General features: G+C 37.6%; 1 protein-coding gene across 7 annotated transcripts in view; it reads left to right on the top strand.

Moving 5' to 3' along the window:
* The first annotated feature begins 903 nt into the window (after nucleotides 1–903).
* LOC116730240 (synaptotagmin-2-like) overlaps nucleotides 904–24,940 on the top strand; it is a 72,736-nt gene continuing 48,699 nt past the window's right edge. For 4 of the 7 annotated variants that reach the window (XM_032579581.1, XM_032579975.1, XM_032579337.1 and 1 more), the window contains exons 1-2: nucleotides 989–1,143; nucleotides 1,240–1,301. The gene's annotated coding sequence lies outside the window, so the exon portion shown is untranslated. Of the gene's footprint in view, nucleotides 1,302–24,940 lie in introns of all 7 variants that reach the window. The other 3 variants (XM_032579414.1, XM_032579825.1, XM_032579666.1) reach the window with 3 other exon arrangements.

Below are 24,940 nucleotides of genomic sequence, written 5' to 3'. Positions count from 1 at the left end.
TGTGAGTGGTTTCAAAAAAAAAAAGAAGAGGAGCAAGAGGAAGAAATCTGACACCACAAATTCAATCTCACACATTTGCTGAGCAGGAAATCTTTCATTGCATCATGAAATAAAAGTGGACTGAGGAGACATTTTATTTTAGGGCACGCGGTTTAAGGTACCAGCTGAGAACATGTACGGGTGTTGGTAATTATCAGGAACCTTAGCAGCGGCAGCAGAGAGGCGGTCTGAACCGCCAGACCTCCCATTCTCCTTTGGGACGCTTTCAATAATTCATAAGGTGAATGCATTATCCACAGTGAGCTCTGTGCCCCCCGCCCCCCTCCTTAAAGTCAAAGACATCCTGGAAGGCTGTACTTCGGCATCACTGCAGCCATCCGTGGCTCTCCTCCTCCTTTTCCTCCTCCTCCCTTCCCATCCCCCCATTCCTGCCTGGCTGTCAGACTCACACTGCAGCAGAGCCACCTAGCTGCGCTGCAGTGAGCGCAGAGAAATCTCGCTTTCATCTGACCTGCTGTCACACTGCTGCGACGGGCAGAACCAGCCAGTGCATCCAAACCCATCTCTCACCACACCTGAGACCCCTCCTTGTCTTTGTTCCCCTGCCTGCTTGTCCCGCTGCAGCATATTAATCTGCCTCAAATGCTCTTCCCCCTCCATCACCACTGTCACACACCCCGTCCTTTTTCTTCCTCCTCCTACTCCCACTTCCCACTGTCCTCCATTCCCGTTGTATTCTTTGGTCGACGCGTAGGAAATTGCCGAGCTCAGCATTCTTCTCCACAGGCACTTAGGAAGAAGGAAAGGAAAAAAAGTAAAAAAAAAACAAAAAAAACGGGATGAGTTGGGCGGGAGGGTTTCTGCTGCACCACATTACTGGCTCCCTTCCAATTAAAAAAGAGAGCTTATGTTACTGAAAAGCTGTGTACCCAATCAGGAGGCAGCGCAGGATAAAGATAGCTGGATAAAAGCGAGCGGGAGAGTGGGCAAGAGGACGAAAAAAAGGAAAAAAAACTGCAGTGTGTGAGTGTGTGTAGTTTTCATCCCTCCCCCCCTGAGCAAATCTTCATCAAATTGTGGTATTTCAGTCTTGGGGTGCATTAGGATTGTGAGGGTTTATGTGGTGGAGTTGTCAGAGTAAAGGTGTGTGTTCTGGGCTCTGTCAGATTTGCATTTGGTCTGAAACTGGAAGTACGAGAAAGTAAGAAGAGACTCATTCTTTTTCTCTCTATCTCAAAGTGTCTCGGAGTCTGTGGAGAAAGGGAACATCTCATTGTCAGGGGGAACATCCTGCACAGAAGGTAAGCTGCTGCGTTTGCTTCTTAACCTGCAGTCTTTTCACTTTTTATGGGTCTGTAGAGAGAAACAAATGGCTTTTTAAAAAAAAATGTTGATCTTGGTCTTCAGTGATTAGTATTCTTTACAAAGTGAGACATTTCCACTTACCTTTTTATCTATATTGTTATTTGTTTTCATTGCAAAGACTTGAAGTGGAGTGAGCCAGTGAGGCAGAGGGAAAGGGGAGGGAGAAGCTCAGTGCGGGACTCCCTGATGCTCCTGGGCAAGTTTTCTGTGCACACGGTTCTCTTGTGCTGCAGTATCCTGTTAAATCCCCTTGTGAAGCTGCCTCAACATCCAGCAACCCGCATCCAGGCTGAGCTGCACAAGACAGCTTCCAGTTTTTGACAACATCAGCTTGGCTTGTCTTTTGTTTCGCATCCAGATCTTAAAATAAGCGAAGTTTCTCGATTACATTTTGGATTCAGTTGGCTAGGAGGCTGCTGTAGCCCCTGTTAGTTTGGTGATGCGTGATCTCATCGTGGCTTCTGATAGGGTACTAACAGGAAACAGTGAGCTGGCTCAGGATTTGGTTGAGTCTGGTGACTAGTTTCTGCTCAGTTTGTCCAGTTAAGGGGAGGTGCTGCAGTCAGAGCTTGAAGCAAAAGTAGGTTACTTCATTGATTATTCAGTGCTTGCTGTGTGTACCATAAAGAATGAAAGCAAAGCTACAAACATTGTAATATTAATAAACTTTCAGTCAGTAGTTGGAACATAAAATATATCTTACATGGTAGTGCAAAAAGGACTTGAATAACAGAAGTAAAATTGAAATTTTTTGGAAATTTACTTCAGTCTTTTCATTAAAATCTACAGCTGTTGTTCTCCACCTCATTCTATTCTATTCTGACCTTCATTAACTGCAAATGGAGAGCTTGATGCTGTCCAGCAGTGGGCAGTGTGTTACCTCTGGCCATGCACAGTGGCCTGCTGCAGAGAAAGGAGCAAATAATAGACATGTGTTTTCCTGTAAGCACACTGCAAAGCCACATTAGAAGTAGTAAAAGGTACAGCATGTGCTAATAGTTGAATATATATATATATATTAAAACTTATCCTGCTCTTCTTAGGCATCTGGTCTTAGTTGTACTGCAAGGCTGACCCAAATTTCTGATCCTTGTTGCAAGTTTTAAAACATTTAAATTATTCAAGATGGGCGAATGAAAGCAAATTCACTTCAGAACCATGGACAGCAGCTCCTCTTAATCGCTGTTTAAACCCGTTTAGTCGCATATCCAGAAGCATGTTTAATGTTGCAGAGCTTTGCGTGTCTTTTTCTGTTTTAGACAGAAAAAAAGACACTTTTTATTATTAATGTCATTCTTTCATAATGCACCTCCAAAGAGAACCAGTTTTCTTTTTCAGAAACAGTCTTTCACTGATTCAGCTCAAAACCTGCTGTCCGTGTTGTACCTTCAATATCTCACTGTGCTCCATGTGGGAGTGCCTTCATTGTGGTTTTGTTCTTGCTTCTTTGTTGCTGCAAAGAAATGGTTATGAGGCAAAACAGCAGCCCAGCAGAAACAGTAACATTAAGTCCAAAGATGAGAACAAGAACTAAGAAAATTTGAGCCTCCAATACTGATTCAGCCAATATCTCTTTATGAAAAATATTAATCCTATATTAATCCTTCCAGATTATAATTGGAGGGCTGTTGATTATCTTTATCAGTCAACAGCCGAGAGGCAGGATTCAGGCTGGACAGTTCACCTGTCCATCACAGAAACACATAGATCAAACAACAGGATCTTAGGGTAATTGAAAGTGGGCATTGACACTTTCTGACTCTGAGAGGAAGCTGGAAAACTCACGGATAAACATGGAGAGAATACAAACTCCATTCAGAAAGTTCTGAACCACAGACCTTGTTGCTACAATTGTGTAGACCTATTCAATAAAGTAAAATATTTTAAAAGAGGTCATTTATTTCAGTAACTCAACTGTGAAACTCCTTACATGGGTTATTTACACCTAGACAGACAATTATTTTTGCTAATTATGATGATTTACCAATTATAGCTAATGAAAAATGCTTTAGTATTATTACGTAAGTAAAAAAAGTACTGTACAGTAAAACCAGTCCTGAAATTGCATTTAAAAACATATACAACTAATCATAACAGCAAATGTAATTAGGTACTACCCATTTCTGGTAAAAGTATTGTTGTGAGCACAAACCAGGTTGTGCTTAGTATGTTGAGTTCACAGATTGAAAAATTATTACATTTTTGAGTGTCTGGGTCACCAGTCATAACCGATTGTCAGTTTAACTCTCAGATTTCAGTCACGAGTGACTTTTTCTCTGTAAAGCACATTTATTAAAAAAAAAAAAAAAAAAAAAAAAAAAAATATATATATATATATATATATATATATATATATATATATAGTATATATAAATAATATATAACATGTTCTCCCTGTGCATGCGTGATACTCCGGCTTCCTCCAACAGTCCAAAAATATGACTGTTTGGTTAATTGGTCTCTCTAAATTCTCCCTAGGTGTGAGCGTGTGTGTGCATGGTTGTTTGTCCTGTCTGTCTCTGTGTTGCCCTGCGACAGACTGGCGACCTGTCCAGGATGAACCCCGCCTCTTTCCCGGAACATTAGCTGGAGATAGGCACCAGCACCTCTCCCGACCCCATTAGGGACAAGGGTGTTAGAAGATGGATGGATGGATGGATATACTGAAATGTAGAAGGTGCTCAGAGACCTCAGTGATGTGTTACAGCTGTCATTAAAAAAATCATTTAAAACATGTAATGTCCTCAGATCATATAAGTCTGATACCAGCTGTGAAACAAAGCTTTGTTTCATGTCACGGTTGAGTGCAGTCTGGGTAGTGTCTCAGCAGGACTCTGCTTGCATATGGTGAAACTCGTCTAGATAGTGATGATTAGAAACACAAGTTCTGTAATGGCAAATGGAATCGGGACCCCTCACTGTTACATGAATTAGCCAGTACCTGTCATTTCACATGAACATAAAGTACAAGGTATGGACAAGATTGAACATTTTTTCATAAGATAAATTGACTAGTTTTGAAGAGAAAGCATATTAAGGTGGAATTTACAAAAGTTTAATGATTCAATCTCTCAACAGCCAATTCAGTTAAGCCGTTAAATAGTCATTGTTTAGTTAAATGTGTGAATGATCAAATTATGCACTATAACTTTGTATTTGGGGGAGGAGAACAGCTGCAAGGCTCATCATTGCTCATCCTTTGAGCGTGACATCCTCTGTCCCAGCATGTGTAGTACGGCCATTCAGCGTGTCCCAGTAAATGATGGCCTGGGCAAAAACAGCAGAGCATCATCGGCTGTTACTACAGTTGGTAGCCATTCAAAAATTCTTGATCTGGTTAGAAGAAAAGAACATCTTCCAATGATGTTGTTAAGGTGGTCAAAAAAACCCAAGACATTTACACCTTCATAAGCACAATTAGTAAAAATACATGGCACATGATAATAGAGGAATATGTTGGGATTTGCACATAAGGACACACCTGAAAAGACAGAGCCTTTAACATACTAAATTCAATGCATGGAAAGGGATAAACTTTAGTCATTTAGAGCAGATAATATCTTTTGAAAGTGCAAGTGTTTGGTGTGAAATTCATTTGTACTTAAGAAAATTACCCAGAAGATCTTTTAAACCCTCTTCATGGCTTAAAAGGTTACAGTTGATTGTTAAGTTTTATCTATAGTATAAGTTAAAAATTTAGCAATTAGCGAATTTAAGTAAAAGCACATTTTGTATGTGGGCTAACCTTCCAGCTAAATGTCTTAGAATGTAGTTACTTTTAGTGACTATGGATAAAAAACTTTTAGGTAATTTGGATTTATACTAACAGATAGTATTGATGTTTTAATGTTTTCTGAACAGTTCGTTGTTGAAAATGAGAATTTGCTCTAAATGATCTTAGAGCAAAATGATCTTAGAGTCAAGTTACCTATTGTAACTTGATGTAAACCAAGTTTGTTCATGGCATATTTTAGCGGTTTAAAGTTCTTTACTTGACAAAAAGATCACACAATTAACAAACAAAAAAGAAACATTACATTTCAGTGGTATAAAAAAAGAGAAGTCATGAAAAGTTGTAATCCAGAACGGAATTAATCTATGTTCTCGTAATGATTAATCCAATCCAGCTCTGAACAAATGACTTTTTCATTTAAAGGAACTCAGTGTTTCAACAGTTTTGTGGTTTTCTTGAAGTTTGCTCCAGATGTAGTTCAGCTTGTGTTGTGTAAATGCTTTTGTTCAGCAGGTGAAGGAAAAATGGTTTGAGTTGATCAGAATATAAATGGAGGGATTACTGAGTGATACCTTAAGAAAACTTGTTGAGGGCTGCCAAAGACTTGAGATCTTTCTTTGGGACAACAACCCTAAAACTCAGAGTTACAATATAATAGCTTAGATCAAATCATAGTCATATATTACAATGCCATATTTAAAGTCCAAACCTAAGTCTGTCTTGGAATCATATTGAAAATTGCTGTATATTGATGCTTTCTAGCAAATTTGACTGAGTCTGAGCTGCAAAGAAGAATGGCAACAATTCCAGATGAAGTGGCATTAGATGGAAATATTATCTAAACAAATTACATTGTTAATACTTCACTATTCAAAGCCCAACACTTTTCTAGCTCAATTGGGTTTGTTGAGACTTGAACTAACTCATCAAATAGATTATTTTGTACATTTCTGATTTTATTTCCCATTCACGCGTCAAGCCTCAAAACATAACATAATCACATAATCACAAATGCTAAGCAGCCAATCAGAGATCTAACTCACTAAGAAAAATGCTGACGGAATCTGACAGAACCAATGATGTGTTACGCAACGAAGAAACCGAAGAGGCAGACTTTCACTGAGACTCCAGATGTTGCAGCCTACTGATGGCTTGGTGTACAAACACTTATAGGAGATTAAGGGTTGCGGTCCTAATCTTGCATTTTTCCAAGTTTGGTTAAGTGTGGACATTTAGCTTTTCTCCACCCTTTCAAAATAACTTGTTTTATAGATGCACATGTCAGAGGACATGCACAAAAGCATGGGGCAGTTTACATCAAGAATGCATTAAAGACATGGACTGCAGTTTATCTACAGAGAATGGAGGAAAATAGACACCAGAAAAGGACAGTGCCCTGTAAAGGACGTGAAATGACGACGGAAGTCAAATTATTTAGGCATGAGCCAGAAAGGGTTACAGAGATTGAGAGACTGTCACAGGCAGAGCAGGGATGGAAGAGAGTGGGTGTGCATAGCAGAGCTATGAGCACTGCAGCACATTGCAGTGCCCAGCCCCCGCTGTGTTCTCTGCTCACCATCCGGCACCATGCGCTGAAAAGACCCCTGCAGCAGCAGAGCTGTACCGCACACAGGACTGCCTGCCGATGAACAGAAACATTACAAAAAGCCTCTGACCCTCCGTTGTGCAGTCTGGACATCAGTTGGTGGACAAGAGATCGGTTGAAACAGAGTTGAACGCAAGCAACCGATCGTCACCTGCAAAGTCATGTAAAAGAAGGAAGTAAGTCACATTGATGCTCCCCCTGGATTATTTAAATGAATTACACATTTACTTCCCTTAATGCCTGCTGAATGATCTCGTCTTCCCTGGCCACATTTTCCCAGATTAGGAACATCTGCCTTTCTGCTTGCATTTTTCCAGAGAGCAAGACCTTTGCAAACACTGGTGAGCAATTCTCTGTAAACCAGAGAGGCAAGTACGAAGAAGTCCTAAATGACAGAAAAGAGCATCTTATAGCTTCCATCTGATTAGATCTGCAAGTTACTTTCAAGTTAGCAAGTGTAGTGTAGTGTAGTGTACTTTATAGTACTATTATGAGCCTTTATTTAACCAGATAAAGAACCCACTGAGACCAAGGTCTCTTTTACAAGAGGTCAAAAGTATACACTTCAGAAACACAAATCACCTAGAATAAAACAGCAAATTTACAGGTAAAGTGCACTTTGCTATAAACAATAATTTTCATGCACCATTTCAGTCATGGACATTAAGATAAAGCGTAATAGCTGAAAATAATAATATAAAGAACAATTAAATATTGTTTAAAAGGTACAATTGTTCCCTGTGACATCCTGACACTATTTTGTGAATTCCTTTTTGCCTTTTACGTAAGAAAGAACTAAAAGTTTTGAATGAGACAAGTTAAGACAAGTATAGTATCATATAGTATAGTATAGTATAGTATAGTATAGTACAGTACAGTATCGTATAGTATCATAAGCACTAATGCCTCACACCATGTGGTCTCACACTTAAGTTATGTTAGATTAATTAAACAGCTTTTGGGCAGGCTAGTAATACCAGAACTAGCACAGGCACATGCATGTGAACACATGCAAGTAGATGTGAAATGAGTCGACATCACGTGAGGAGCCCAAAGGAAACGAAGGAGAAGCTTCTTTCTGCATCCATTAGCAGTAGCTGTGCTTCCGCCCACTGCTTGCCTGGGGGGCTGCTTGGCCAAAGCGTGAGAGCTTCCCCCTCCTTTTGTGTTTGCATATTCTTCCATTTCCCTCCGGTTTGCTGATACGGCTGATTCAGGTTTGCGGAGCGTGTACTCGCTCTGCTTCCTGTGACATGGTCTGATGGAGTGGCTGAATCAATTACACCTTAACAGACAGGTGTTAAGTGTGTTTACCTCGGCACTTAAGCCATGTTTGGTTCTGATTTGCAAATAAATCAGCAGTAGGCTTTCAAACTTATACGACACAAAAAATATATGCTTCCGGTGGATCACACTACAACTGGCACAACTTGTATTCTTGTAAAATAAATGTAATGTTCAAGGGAGATAAATTCTAAATAAAAAAAAAAATTTGTATTTAGTTTTGTAGATTGCAATAATTATTTTCATGTACTGCACATAAGAATGACCAAAATCCAGAAATATGAAGTAGAAATACATGAAAATACAATGAAATAATTATAATGCAGCTGAGAATGCAACTTAAAGAGCGATGAGATCACATTACGAACACTGATCTTGGACATCAGTGTTTAACGTAATGACCACAAGATAAGTAATGATAAAGTCTCCAGCAAAAACAAAAATAGTTAATAAATTCAAAATTAAAATGTTGAATATATCCAACAAAGATAAGGTCTTCTAAAATGTTATCTAAAGCAGCAGCATTGAAACATTACAAACTAGCACCCTATGTTAGGATTTAAAAGCTCTCCATGGTGAGCCCACTTTGCCATAATTTACCACAGTGTCAAATATGAAACACAGAAATTCTGCCATCATATTTTGTAATTTCTTCTCTCATTCTGACCAACATTGTTACTTCAAATGTTCTTATTTTCATCCAGCATATCCCCCTTAATAAAGGTGTCACTAGAATAGCTGACTTTACATTTGTGAGCTATGTAATTGTGGAAGTCTCACTTTTTTCTTCACTCTAGATTTACTTGCATGAGTTTAACTACTGCAGAAATGTAGCCATCAAAATTGTTCTTCTGTCAAACCACTCAAACTCCATAAGTCCATCTATATTTAATTTTCCCACATTCTATTGTTGGCCATAAAAAGCCAGTTCAAGCTGGTGCTACGTTTTTTATTTTATTCTTTTCAGAATGAAGGTGTGTGTTTGTGTGTGTGTGTAAATTCTATTTACCCTTTAAACTTTCAAAATATCACAGAGGAAGAAAAATTTGATCCAGTCAAGGATCAAATTTAACTATTAAAATAACATTTGATTTTAATAACAGTATTTTAATAAAATCAAATGTTGCTTTTTATTATGAAGAATAGAGAAAGAAAGTAAATAGTAGTCTGTGGTCTGTGTGAGTTACAGAGACAGAGGGAGTGGGAGGAAGCTGGATAGTATTGTGGTGTGGGTGAGCTGCAGCAGGGACTCAGAGTGCTGCATTGAGCTGCATAATTAATGTTAAGAGGGTGGAGCTAAAGGTGGAGATAACTTGCTATGAAGACAGAGCTGCTACAACACCAAAAGAAGGAGAGTAGCTCTGTCATAAAATATGGAGCAGCGCTCCAGCAGCCAGGCAGAGATCAGTATGAACCTGAATTTCTGAAGCAAAACAACAAAAGAGCTCAGACTTTTTCGGTCCGGTTCTATGCCCCCATCCCATCTGCTGCCCCAGCCCTCGAAGCCAATCTTTCTCCTCAGATCTGCTTACCTCAGCCAAATGTCTCAGTGTTGGCTGCGCTGGTCTGTTAATCATCCAATTTGTATCGAAGCTCCTTCCTATATGACACATCTTCTATATTTCCCATCTGATCTGTCTGAATTGGACCTCAGGGAGGGAGGGGGGATGGAGTTATATTTAGTCAACTTCTCAAAGATTCTCAGCATCAGTTTTCTTTAATGCTCATGTGTGTGCTTCTGTTTGATAAAGATGGAATGTGAGTTAGTGGGACTCACTTTTTAATGAGCATTCATGTCCACAAAGGTGCATATTGAATGCATTCAGGCATTAATGTGAATACTCATAATCCTCTGTGCTTCTGTCAGAGCTCACAAACTCGTTTAGCCTCCCTGTCTCCAAGGCCATGTTTCTTGTTTGCTGACCGCATCATTATCGCACTCCTCCGCTTGCACCTCTGTCACAGCACCTCACTGTCACAGAAGCTGCTCTGAGTTCTGAGCTCTGCAGCAGTGCTCCATGCCTCTTTCCTCATTGCATTACAGTAAACAAAGGATAAAGAATCTCAACTTGCATAGCACTTTTCTAGTAATATTGACAACCGAAACTTGTTTTATTTTTTCCCTACCACAGCCACATTCATCCAGCTGCACTCACAAACAAATACACATTTACACACCAGTATGCAGATTGGCTAGCAACTTGGGTCACATAACCAGCTGGTGGATGACGCTTGAAATGAACTCGGCTTTAACTCTCTAATTGCAAGATGACTGCTCTTTCTAGTGAGCCATAGCTGCCTATGTCTTTGGAAGAGATGTTGCCTGTCTGTTTAAAAAACTTCAATGTCTTCTTTTTACCATGTTCTTTATGAAGCAATGTTGTTGTAGTGTAAGAAAAAATATTGTTAAAGTTTCTACAAATACACATACAAACGCTTCTGAGTCAAAAACCTGTCCAATTTCTTTTGCCAATTCTTCTTTGCAAAACAGCTAAAACTCAGTGAGACCGGCTGGAAATCATCAACAAACACCAATTTCTAAATTAAGTCTTACCAGCACCTCTGTAGATAAGCATCCAAACAGATTGGTCACAACTAATAGTTCTGTAAATGGTTTCTCCCACCTGAGCTGCGGATCTCTGCAGCTCCACCAGGGTTACCATGGACCTTTGAGCTATGTCATTGTTTAATCTTTTCCTTGGCCTGTTTGTCATTGTACTTTGGCAGTCATAGTTGAAGTTCATAGGTTTGAAGCTGTGTCATATTCTTTCTGTTTTCAGATAGAGCGGTTTTCCCTATTGAAAGACCAAAACTATTCATTCATTCATAGAAAAACAAAACTTTGATGTTGGCATTTCTTCTCCCTTGAAATGCCTGATTTGGAGAGAAAATATATTTTTTTTCTCTTTGCCTTTCTAGGGGCTTTTGCAGTGGCAGAGCAGTGTTACCATTTCTTACTGTTGCCAAGAGAAAATGTGCCCACCTGACATGTGGACCGCCGAGAGCAAAGCAAATATCAGAAGAAAACCTTTAGAAAAAAAGTGTTTTTCCTTCTTTGAGATAAACCAAAGCTTTGCACTTTGTTTGACAGTGTCATCCAGTAAAATCATCTGAAATCCATTTAACTGCAGGCAGCGTGGGTGAATTTTAAAATCTTATTGATTCAAGTGTGACCTATGGCTTTAAGTTTCTGCACAGATCAGGTGTACAACAACTAGCTTTTCATTAGACAAACACATTAGCACTCAGAGAGAAATAAGATGAAAGGATCAACCGGCAAGAAAATGTTTTCAAAGTGAGAGTAGGTGTGTAGAATAAAAGACTTTGTTCTTGGAGATGTTTGAGGTGAGGGACATTGCAAAACGAATCACAGCTTTTCTTTGATAGGAAGACGATGGAAAGAGGTGGAGAAAAAAGGGTAAAAAGAAAAGACTTCAATTTTGCACAATTTGAAACAGTTCAAAGTACATTGTGTTATCGGTCATTGGCACAACCTTGAATCAAAAGAAAAAGATTGGATAATCTGTTTTCAGCCTAATTCCATCAATAAAAGAACCCATAACATCTGATATTAAATTTAGAATTCAACAAAGGTAAGGTACTTGGAAAAAGTTGAACCTGTGGATCATATCCAAGGCCAAAACAAAATCTGACCAAAGGCCCATCTCACATGTGACACCAAACGCCTTCATGATAGGCGGTTGCTTGAGTTAGCAACCCCAGTCAAGCCCAGCCCCACTCATAACAACCCAAGTGGATCTACGCCTATTTTATTTTAAGAAGATTAGCTTGTTTGGTCAGCTAGTTTGTACAGTGACTGCTGGAAAAGACGTGTTTTGATGTAGACTTGCATTCAGAAACTACTTGTTGCATTCTTTATGGTTGTGCAGGAGGCTTCTTCTGCTTCTGGGTCTGACTGAGGTTCAAAGATGTACGATTGTACAAATGCACATCTGTTAGCTGCCATTTTCATGTGTACAAAGTGCAAGTGTAAACATAGAGTTTGAGAGCAGCAGCTTATTTACATAAAAGTGACAGAGCCCTCATTCTGAAAGGAGCTCAAAATAGGCTAAATTAAGGAGGTGAAATCTTGCTGAGAATGATTTTGTACAAAAAATGAAATGTTTTGTAAAGCCCATAGACAGCATATTAGATCCCCATTTAGCTCAAGAGGACTAGGGTTGTGAACTAGGGCAATGATCTAAAGCACAGCAGCAAGTCAACCTCTGAATGTGTAAAAAATGACAAGAAAAAAAAAACTAAAAGTAAAAGCTTTGAAGTAGCCTCATTAAACTGAGGTGTTGCAGCATAACCTAAAACAGATCATTTATGCTGGAAAACTCAAATGTGTCAGACTTGAAACAAAGAAAAGCGAATTCATCTACAGAAATGTAAAAGATTAATTGATGCTGGTAGTGGGTGGAACAGGTTTGTATTAGGTTTAGACCGGACCTTTCATACATGGTACAAAATATATTATTTTGATATGTTTACTGTGATTTACTCTGTTTGTAGTGTAGATGACGAGCTGTAAAATGGCACCATATACATAAACTGAACCAAATTGATTGGAATGGTGAAGGGTGGGGCAGTATGGTATGAAAAATATTAACAGTAAAATTACAACTACTCATTGATCACAAATTCATGATGTAAAAACATAACATCAGAAAAGTAAAAAATGTATCTAACAAAGTATATTTAACAAAGAACATATCTGAATACATTTTGATTACTTTGTTCAATTTTACTATTTGTGTCAGTTACACTTAAAATTTTGTATGAGGTTGTAGTCTTGGATTAAATCATCCCCACCCTGAAACCCAAGTTGAAATGTTTAATTTAAACTGTAGACAAATAAATAGAACACTCAGATAAAATCCAAGAAGCCAAAAGAAATAATGGAAACAAGACAAGAGGCAAACAAGACATGCAAGAACATAGAACATCAACAACCAGAATGTGTTGAGCGGTGACTCTGCAAACCTCAGTGATTTGGGAAAAGTCAAATATCTGGCCTCCGCTGCAACAAACCTTTGATTTATTGTTCACCACAATTTAAGTTTTAAACTGCTCCTGTAGCACATTTCTACAACCTCTGTCTTTCACTTCTGCCGTTGTAGCCAAATTAGGAACATCCTGGTCCCAAGAGAGCCAGAAAGTATATAAAGCTCTATAAAAAAAAGCCATTTGAATAGTACTTAAACACAGTCAGTGGAACTGAATGCTGAAAAATATACTGAGGATTTACATCGACACGTTTACTGTAAAATCATACAGAGATTAATATGCATTTTATAATATATCACTAAGAATTTCCAATATACATGTATTGTAATGGCACTAAGATGATGGGTCCTCCTTACTGGCCTGCCTGCAGTCCTTACCTGTCCCCACCAGAGTTACTGGGCTAATAAACTAAGGCTCTGTGAGTGACAGGTCTTTTAAGGTGCTTTATAAAGCTGAAGGTGTTGAGCCATCCTTTTAATTCATTCTCTTCTAAGGTTGTTCTTTAGCCACCAAGATTACAGCTGCTCATCAGTATTCAGCAGATATGTCTCAAGTCACAGAGTTGACAGAATCAAATCAAAACAAAGCATTTATAATCTAGCTCCTAAATAGGGAAGCATATAGTTTGAATGTGATTTTCTCAGTGAGTAGGCATGTGTGTGTGTGTGTGTGTGTTTCAGCTATATTGTGGAAATCTTGCAGATTTCATCTCTGCTGGTGAGATTATTGACTTGACAGCAAATTGGTTGGTGCTCCCAAGATCATGATGGAGGGTTGCAAAGTGTATTATATCCCATGATAAGCCTGGTAATAGTTGTGCCTTGCAAGAGGGACACGCCACTTGTTCTGTTATATTGATCAAAAATAAATAGCCTGATCATCCATGAGCTTCTGGTGACCATCTTAGAACAAAGCTGTTGCAATCTATTGGGTTTATATGAATAATTTTCAACACAGAATTTAACACATAAATAGTGATTTTGGATTCTCGTAAAGTTCTCAAACTGCATGTGTATTTACAGACATATAGCTGTGGTAGTTGCCAAAAACTTGCATGAGTGAATGAATAATATCTGACAGCTAAGAAAGAAAACAAAGAAAAGAAGAAAATCCAGAAGCCTCCTCAGTGGCTTTGTATCCTGTTGTGTGCTGGGGGGAACCGTGTTCTAATTTAAACCTTTGGTGAGTCATTACCCTTCCAGTTTTTCTCCAAATCATGTTTTAATTAGTCAAGATATTCATATGTTTTACTGACCCTCTCTTTGGTTAGTTTGACATGTAGGATGTCTTGCCACACATTCAGCCAATTAAACAGCGTTGATTAATATAAATCATCAGAGATTTACTATACTGATTTTTAAACTCAGCTCAATCAGATCACTTTCTGTATATCACCTGATAATTAGCAACATGTTTTTTCCTCAGGAAATGTATGTTGTTACTTGACAGGAGGTGAGCTGCTGAGTCTCTTTTGCTCATTGCAGCTCTGGAAGCGATGTGTCCCTTTGCACAGTCTGATGTCATGTAAACCTGAATGCTATAAAGAGCTTTTCAACGCAGTGCAGGGTATTGTTTATCTAGGACATGGCTGCTTTGTGGTCCCTGACTGGGAAGTGACTAAGAGACTCTGAAAGCAATCCTGATATTTAGATTTGTTTTAGAGACTCCTCATTGACACAGTGGATAAATATTTGGTTAACATTTGCAGCTTGTTCTTGTGATTCAGCAGGCTATTGTGGCCTATTTGTGGTTATTTTATCTGCCTACATAAAGAAAAGGGATAATGGAAATACTCTAGGAGGGGTCAAGGAACATAAATGGTCAAGATTAGTTTAATGTTATATTGAAAGTTTAAGTGGATGCTTAATCAAATCTGTATCAAATCTTTATTTTTTACTGACAGAAAGTACTGAGACACTTTAAAACACTTTGTTTTAAAAAAATTTTTTACAGGTTCACTCTGCAAGTTGCCTGACACATGCAGAGTGTATGATTACATATTACAAAAACATTTAGCATTGCTGACTGTAGCCAGGGAACTCTTCACACAAACTGCAATTTGGGTTTATGTCAATGGCTTATCATAGTAAATATCATCGATTACACTGACAAACAGATATGGTTTTTCTTAGTTTACTTTCCAAACAAAGTAAAATGGCTAGAATGGAAATAGTATCTTATGGTTGTTTTAGAGATATTGTGACTTCAAGATGCAAACAAACACACAACACAAACACAAAACTTATTTCACTAGTGTGAGATTAGACCCCTGAAATAAGAGATGAATTTATTCTGAGAATTTTAACACATCTTTACCAGACTTCTAGTTTAAGTGTGCTTTAATATTCATGTAACTATAGACTATCATCTCTCTTCTGCATTTTTTTCAATACAATTAAACATCAGAGTGAGAAATTGTGGAAACTGAACAACATCTTATCTTGGCTCCATGTCAGCTGGCAGACTTGCCCTGCTTCTGACTGGGTTTCCCCGCTGCCACGGCTCTATGACAGCTAAATGGACCTCTGGTGCCGAGCTGATTGTGCTGTTCTCAGACTGAAAGCACAAAAAAAATGTGAATTACAGAGTGGCTCATACAAACACTCCAACTGACATTTTCCTCCTTATCTAGTTTCTGGCACACTGCCGAAAAGCCTCAGGATCTTTTCATAAGAGCACTTTTTTTGCAGCCTCATCATTTTCATTTTACAGAATAAAGGAATTCAAATTAAAAAGTTAAGCTGAAGCAAAAGTCAACTGTGCATTATGTGTTCACCAGCTTCTACTGCAAGCTCAACTTTGAGTCTCTGTAGGATTTTACAGACATAAAGCTGTAGCTTTTAAAAGGTGGCAAACAGAACACCTTATTTTTGATAACCTTGTAATATTTCTAGAAAAGGTAATTTCAGAACTTAGTTTACTGATTCACTTGGTTATTTAAAGAAAAATAGCATTATTTTATGCTTTAAGAACCACAAAACTTACCCAATGGGTTTTTTAATGAAATGTTATGCTAAAATCACAAATCCAGCTATGGAGTACTGGACAATCTACACTATATTACATTACATTTAACCTATTTTCTGTTTGCAGATATTAGAAATTAGGAATTTCTTTGACTCACTGCTGAAAAACACATCTTTTCCTCAAGCAACACATTTACATGATCTGCATGAGACAAGATTTTACAATCAAGGTTCATTTTTAGTATTGTATGGACCCTTTCATCATTCCCTCCACACACAACAGGCACACACATAGAATAAGACACAATGCATTTTCTTTGCCCTTTAGCCTATTCAATACTGATGGAAATTTGGTACGTGTCGACACTACAAACTAGTTCTTGTTGCTGAGCTATCTCAATGCGTTCCCAAATATAAAATCTGAACATATTTATGAGATTGCAATACTGGTGCTGATATAAAATTATCATACTCAAAATTCCAGGGCTTATGTAGTTTTTTTTAATAACCACTGTCCAGTGACAGAAGACACGTCAAAGTAGTTACTAGTTTTAGGTGTTTTCACATCCTTTGCTTTTTTTCAGGATGTTTGATGTCAGATGACATACTCCAGTATTGAAAAGCATTGTAGTGGTTGTCACACAACTTGGGGAATTACTATCACCTTGTGGCAGTAAGGTTAGCAGTGTGTTGCTACTAGGTGCTGATGGAAGAAAGTGAGATATCTTTCAAAATAATATTGGCATCAAGTATTCAGATTTGTACACTCGAATAACCATTTGAACACTCATAAATTAAAGAACATCTCTCATATGAACAGGATAGATAAGATGCCATTTTCTCTTACATATTTTGCAGTTTTCCTTGAGAGATTTCAAACCAGAGGATTAAACAGTACCCAGAGAAGGTTTCCATAAGGTCTGCTGATCAGAATAAAGGTACAGGACCTTATCTCAGTTTTTATTCGACACATCCTTATCCCAGAAGCATTATGACACAAACAAGCACTTAATTTACTGATTTATCAGAGATTTAGGGGTCATGCAAAGTTTTTGTGGAAAGTACTTTGAAACTGACAGAATGGAGAAAATGTAGCAGGAGTGACTCACACTGCGACACCAAAACATGTAACAACACGGTGCAAATAATGAGATGAGCCGCAGTTTTGACAGGGTGAATGACAACGCATGATATTGAGTCTGACATGCCAAAATAACAGTTAATCAAGAACATAATGAGTACTGCAGTGGCTTCATTTTCTTTCATTTCAGTTTGGAAAATGGCTAACGTGCCAGAAAAACTAGTCATTGCCCCCTGACAACTGTGTTTTTGCTAATCTGTTTGTAAAAAGGTTTACCCAAAAACCCTTGCAGGAGTTAAAGATGTAATGACCTTTACCTTTCAGCAACATGGTTTGAAGATTATTTGGACTGATTCTATTGTACAGAAACGTGATTAATGTCTTGTTTATGTGTATATTCATGTTCAAAATTTGAATTAAGTATTCTAAGTGACTTGTAAAGCAAAACTTTGGTTCTGAGAAGGAGAACTTTGTGTTATTGAAGTCTGAACATGGCACATCTTGCCATGAGTAAATTAAAAGGACAGTATTATGTATTCTCCATAATATATAATATTGTTCATAGTACCATTTTATAATACAATTAAGAATTTATGTTACTGTCAGTTGTTGGAAAAATGCTGCATATATCAAACACGACTGAAAAGAAATTTGACGTTGTGATTTAGCACATAGAAATTGGGCCTGTGTCTCTTTAAGAAGCTCCTATTCTACCGACACGCTGCCATCAGCACATCGTCACAACAATTTTTCTCATTAACCCATTTGAAACCGTTCTTAGAAGCATTGGACTGAGAAGTAGTTTGTATGAGAAGCTCAGCAGACAAGACAGGGTGAATGTCACCTTGCAGCAGTAATGTTAGCATTAGCCACAGCTGCTACTCTGGAGGAGCTGGGTGGGGATGGGTGTTCTGTGAGGCGGAAGCTTGGCTGGAGACTGCAGCTTCAAGGAGGAGCTTTGTGGAAATAGGTGGCGCTTGAGCAAACGTTTAGGCACTCTCAAGTGGATGCGAGGAGAGATTCAAGGATTTATCAAACATGCATGAAAGAATCAAAAGCAACTCTTCAAGTATGTTTTCATGAGGGATTCGTTTAAATTAAAATGATAAAATGATGAAAGAGTGGATTTTGCATAACACCCCCATTTTAAATATCCAAAACACCTATGATGTTAAGGTATCTTAGAATAGACACTGTAGATTAATTGTTTCAGCCTTTCTCAATATCTAATGATGGGTTATGTTCAAGTGATTTCAGTCAAAGAAATGTTTCCACTTCTGTCCAACATTTCTATCCTGGTCAACATATCGAATTAAAAATAAAACATGACATTTAGGCAAAGGGCATATCTTCTTCACACAGCATTTTAATTGTAACCTTCTAACCAATCACTGAAAATAAAAATCAAAAGCTTAGGACCAATTTTGCAGCATGCTCCTGTGCACACAGAAACCGATGACTGCGACGTGCAGCAGATGGTGCGCTATAGAGTGATTTACTGCTGTGGAGTCAGAGGGTGCCGTACTTTTTGCGAGTATTTCTTTTCCTGAATAATTGATGGAATCCTGTCAGTTGCCTCTGCTAGATTTAGCATATTGCCAGCTGAGTGGAGAGATTTGCAATAGGTTATGTGTTTCTTCAAGGCTGCCTGTTTTTTAATTCTCAGAGCAGTAGCTCATATCTTCTGGGAGGTAGTAAAGTATGAAAATTATTGTTTGTTTTATTGTGAAATCTGGTTTAATGTAATGTCGTAATTCTCTGACTGCTTCTAAACTTGGCATTGTTAGACAGTGATAAAGACGTAAAGATTATTATTAAAGAGAACTGGCTTATACTATGAAGGAGTTTCTATCAAATCTGCTGCATCATATAAACCACATTAGGATTGTTTCTGAATGTCAGCACAATTTTCTAGCTTTTATTTTTCTTGCTTCCCTGGCTGCTGCAGGTATTGTTTGCCTTTTCAAAAGTGACATTTTCTGAGCCCTAATTATTTTTGCTTTTGTTGGCAGGGCAAAATCCTGCTAGGATAAATTGATAGGCTAAACAGACCAATGGTAGGACCCATGTGGCTGTCTTGGAGGATTCAGTTTGTGTTTTGGCCAAGGAAGGAACCTATTGTAATATTTACCAGCCAAACCCTGAAAACTGTTTGTGTTTTTGTGCCAACTGACACTAACAGCCAGGGATGTTTGACAGTTCCAGTTTTTGCACCATATTTTGGAAATTCTCGTTTGTGAAAAAAAGTTATTTTGTTCAGGGTACTTTCAGCTGTGGTGTTTTTTTTGTTTTTTTTTATCAGAGCAGGGCATCCACTATGACATTGTGGCAGGACACAGAGGCTTACAAAGTATGACAATAATGTGTTGATCATTGTAAGTTGGACATTTACTACAAGAATATAGCTATGCTGAAGCATGCCTGCTTCAAATTATACAAGTAACAAATTATACTGGATAAGTGTCTAAGTTTGCTGTCACAGTCTGCTTAACAGTTTATTTTAGAGCTTTGGTCTGGGTGTAATGCATGCACTCATTAGTGTTTATGTTTTACATTCAGAATACATAGCATTTAATATTTCTGTTTCCAACTGTAAAGTATTGTTACTGTCAGGGACTCCTGTTGCCAAACAGTCTATAAAATAACATGCCACATTATTAGCCGAATTAGTCAGAAAGTGAAGTTATAAGTTTTACTTTCAACTTTAACCATCCCACAACCCATAGGTGAGTAAAACATCTGCATAGGGTAGGTTAGCATAGCGCTTAAGTTAGCATTTGAAATCACTGCAATATTTGAGCTGCTGTTGCATTGTTTCTACAGCAATGCTGCTCTAATGATAGATAGTAAACATGATGTATGTGAGCTGAGGTGCACAAGTGAAAACATTTTATAACATATTCCAAAAACTTGCGGCAGACCTGCACTGCTGGTCAGCTGCCGAAAAGAAGACACTCTTTTCTAGCTCAAAACAAAGACAGGCAAGTAACCTGCTTTGTTAACTAGTTAATGCCAGTCAACCATCCAAGGTTTAATATTTTTAACAATTAAAGAATGCTGCTAAATTTGCAAGGTATTTGTACTTTGTTTTTTCATCAGCACACATGAAAGTAAAAATAGGGATAATTACATTTTATAGATAAATATGTTATAAATACTTAATATAATGTTACCAACATTATGTGCAGCAGTTTCAAACATGTTTTTGTGTCCTTGTGTAAATATCATGATATGATGTTTTTTTGTTTTTCTTTTGCTGAATATTCTCATCTTGTAAGGATTTCCTACCATAATCAGCACTTTATAGACTGTTCTCTCAGATAATAATATCCAATGATCAGAAAAGCAAAGACTGACATAAAGGAAATCTGTCACTACTTGGTCCCAAGTAGTCTGGTAAAATGGTGGGTAACATGAAAGTTAAACTTCCTTTGAACTTCACCGGTTTCAAAGGATTGGCAGAAGCAACCAGTGCATTTTCAACCTCTGGAATTGTTACGGGGCATCATAAAATCTGAAAAGTACAGTTGAATATGTTGCTTAAACTGGATGAAGACAAGACACACTGACAGTGTTTTAGACTCTCTGCCAGATATGTTGCCCATTGAATGAATTATATTGTTATCCCGGGGATATTGTTACTTTTATATCTGCCACTTGCATTGTATGAAGGTTTAACTAGTTAAATGTGCCTGTTTATGATCAAACACCCAGAAAACAAATGGCTCCTCCATCTGCCTCAGCAACAGTTTGTGTCTAATTAGCAACCGCTAGCACACATTTGCCTGTTTTATTGTTGCTGTAGAAGCAAAATATCCTCCCATAAGAACGGTCAATTTGGGTCCTGCACATAACAGTTCTTCTGTTTTTCTTCTAGAATTCCCTTACTTGACCCATAATATGCTAATTGGATAGTCCTCTATTAAACTGAATACTCCATAATGTTTTGCAAAATGAGATCTGGGGAAACAGTTGCACAATAACCAGTCTGAAGATATATTCTATTTAGTTTCTATAGAGCAGATAAACTGAAGCAGTTAAAATTCTAATAGAAAAATAAGCAACCTAAGTTTTATCTTTTGGTCAACCTACTCAGTCATTGCAGTTTCTGCTTTGAACTGATAAGTGCACAATTACCGTAGTGTTTCTAACAGGCATCGATTGGTCTTGTCTTCTCTTTCCCTCCCAGCATTGATTGTGAATGTCATTCTCAGATTACAGGGCTATGTGAGGGCAGATGATAAAAGACTACTAGCTGGCTCTCTGGCTGGCCGGCTGCAGGGGCTTCCCTGCATCTTCTTATCTTCGTGTGTAACATTCTGTAGTGGTTATATTTTTAAAACGGAAACACAACTGAGTTCCAAAATGAAAGGACTGGGTCAAGGATGGATAGTTCATGTGCCAGAGAAGCTGTGCAACTTATGAAGATAGTTGTGAATAATTGATAACTTTTCAGTTGAGTGCACTCTCTTAGGATTTAATTAACATCAGACATTTACGGATTATTGAGAGCTCGGAGATTTAAAATTATAAATGCAATTATATTGATATTAGATAAGGTGTATTTCAAAAACATTCATACTCCTTGAACTTCTTCACATTTTATTACATGACAACTTTAAATCTCAAATATTTTTTGCTGGGTTTTTAAGTAAGGTAAAGTAATTCTATTTATATAGCACATTTTCAACAACAAGGCAGCAACCTTGTTTTGGTCTTTCTTAGATGTAAAACCAAAAACAAAGTACCACATAATATAAAATAAAGAAAAAAAATATTAATGGTTTCCCACTAGTTTTACAAATACAAATGTTTAAATTGTGGAGAGCATTTAAATTAAGCCCCCTTATCTCTAATACCCCTAAATTAAGGTCAGTGTGTTCAGAGGGTAAACAAGGGAGTAAAATACACATTTGGGCAATTTAATCTAATTATACATACTTCTGTTCTATGAAGATCTCAGAGATTTCTTAGAGAACCTTAGTGAGCAAAACATCATGAAGACAAAGGAACAAAATAGTCAGGTTAGGGAAAATGTTGTGGTTTCTAGACTCAACTTTTTAGCATACATGCTGAAGCACGTTGGCGTGGTCTAGTCAAGGTAAAGACCTAAATTCAATTGAGATTATGAGAAATGACCTAAACTTTCCATGCAATTTCACTGAAACTGAGCAAAAATATGAGCAAACATTTAATTTTTTAGCAGAGCTGGTAGACTTGTGTCTGTAATTGGAGTAAAGGTGGTTGTACAAAGAGTTGACTCAAGGGACTGAACACAAACTCTCATCACACACACCACACTTTTGGATGGATAAAAAAAGAACTGTGCATTGTTTACTTTCCTTTGCACAATAATTTGCTACTATGTGTGGGTATATCACCTAAGATTCAAAAACAATTCACTTTATTTTGTTACATTAATGTGACAAAATGTAAAACGGATCAAGAGACATGAACACTTTAGCAAATCACTTATTTTATGTATTTTTTGTATCACAAGACAAAACATCAGACTCACTAAGCAGCTGAATATGTGCTGAAAACCAAAATTGAATAGAAAAATAATAAATGATTAATTGCACAACAAAAGGAGACAATTTGCAAAGAAAACCTCTTAACAGCTCAGAATTAGGAACAAGATAAAAAAAAATTGCAGCATTATGAAGTAGCTTTTGTAGTCTGGAGGCAATTTCTTGTTGACATGAAATTAAATAAACCTTCGAAACAAAATCCAAAGTTCATATTTTAATTACAGAAAGATGTTTTGAAACCTCATGTCTACCTGTCTGTTCTCTTCCCTCTGCAAGTTCCTTTCAGCGGTCAATGCCTAATTTAGTTTTTAATGAGCCTTTAATTGAAATATGGTTCTCTGTCTACTTTACAGATGATCTCAGTTAAATATTGCAGTGTTATTAGGTCAAATCTTCCCATTACTTATCAGGGGACTTTTTAAAAAAGAATTTAGCTATGTTGTGGAAGACTGTAGTTTGAAAATGTGAGTAACAGAACTGTATTTTATACAAGTGGATAATCTTTCAGAGTAGAGCAAGGCGGTGTTAAAGCTATTTTACTCTTTGACGAGCTGGAAAATAAAGACTAAGTTCAGACTTTAAATGAGAGATCATCAAGGTGGGAAGTAACAACTTACAGTAAACCCACTAAAGCTCATTAAATCTTGTTACTCACTTGTAAGCACAGCATACAAGAAATGAAAACCTATTGTAAATATGCAACAAATTACACAATAACTTGTAAAAGTTTTGACCTTTGCAAACCATACTGTATTACATTACAATCACAGACTCCAACATTGTGTTTTTATTTGACAAGCCTTCAGAAAATACAGACTATGTGTGAAATAGAAGATAAAAGATGCATTGATTTTTTTATTTAGCATTGCACCTAAGAAACAAAAAAAATGCAGCATGCTATGTATTTGCCAGTCTTGAACAGAAAAGATGTGCACAAAGGTGCTCTGGTCAAATGTAATTTTCTCGAATGGGTTCAAAATTATTTGTTAGTTGGAAAGTACAGCATATGACAGGTAAAACACTACTTCTATGTTGAAACCTGGTGGTGGCAGCCTTTTGTTTTGTGGGTGTTTTAACCAGAAATGACACCGGTAGGACCTTAAAATTGTTCAAACACAATCTCCATCGAATTTACTGAGCTTGAGGTTTTCTGTAAAGAAGAATGGGTGAACATTTTAGTCTCTGGATGTGCAAAGCTAGTAGGTGTACTCCAAATACTTGCAGATGTAATTGCAGCAAAAGAGATCTTAAAAAAATATTAAGTCCGCTTAAACATGTATATTACCCTGCTAAAATAGTTACACGAGTACTGTATATTTTGGAGAAAAAAAAGTTCTTTTAAAGTCAAGTTTTATGTAGTACAGAAAGATCATCACCAGAGGTGAGCTGTCACTCTCGATCTGTGTTTGACTAATAGCACAGTGGTTTCCAAGATTTGGGCCTGACTGATAATGGTGGCTCACTGCTGATGTGAAGGTGAAGGATACCCATGAGCGTCCAGTCGTCTGCTGTTTGCCCTACAATAACTTTGACTGCATAACAAGGAGCAAAAGAGAACATCTTGTCCTACAAGTTTTTCGTCTGGAACTTTTGCAGTTTCATAACAAGCCTGTTGTCTTTTTATATCGGCCTTTCAGACTAACAAACCAGCAACTCAAAAATGCGTATTGAAAGAAATATAGCACTCACTGGACAGTGTGGGAATAAAATATTCCTTCAGCTACGGTGGACCTTAGAAGGTAATATGATTTATTATGCTGAAAAGCACTGTCCAATTGCAGTAGCTGTTTGCAGAGCACATTACTAAAATCTATTTGACATTTATTGGAGTTCTTTGGTCCCTGGGGAGTTTGTTGTTTTTCACGTGTCACACTGTTTTTCAGCAGCCACGCAATGCAGGGACACTGAGTTCTGGACGATTTTGTGTGCTGCTCCCTTTTCTCTTTTCTGCTTTCAAAGATTTCCCTCTTTACTAACAGTTAGTTAACAGTGCATTTAGTACGTTTATCATAATGTACTACATGCACAGTGTTCAAGTTGATCTGCCAGCAAATTATGCTAAACAATGGCTACGTATGTAAGGAGCAAAGACTAAATTGACATAATTTGTGGTTTCCTTAGTCATTTTTCTCTGTTTGATGTGGTTTGTAGCTTTATGTTTCATCCACTAGGTAGGTAAAAATGGAAGTAATTAATCTGGAACTGTGTGCCGTTTCGATCCTGTTGTTGCTTGTTTCTTTGGGACCGGGTGATAAATTGCCTTATTTTGGCACGTAAACACAGGTCCTGTCTCCCAGTGAAGCTGGTTGTCAGAGGAAAGGTGGCACTGTGCACCAGGATTTATTGACAGCACATTTTTGAAAG

The sequence above is a fragment of the Xiphophorus hellerii genome, chromosome 1, assembly GCF_003331165.1.
Source record: "Xiphophorus hellerii strain 12219 chromosome 1, Xiphophorus_hellerii-4.1, whole genome shotgun sequence".
Lineage (NCBI taxonomy): Eukaryota > Metazoa > Chordata > Actinopteri > Cyprinodontiformes > Poeciliidae > Xiphophorus > Xiphophorus hellerii.
This window is presented reverse-complemented; position numbering and strand designations above follow the sequence as displayed.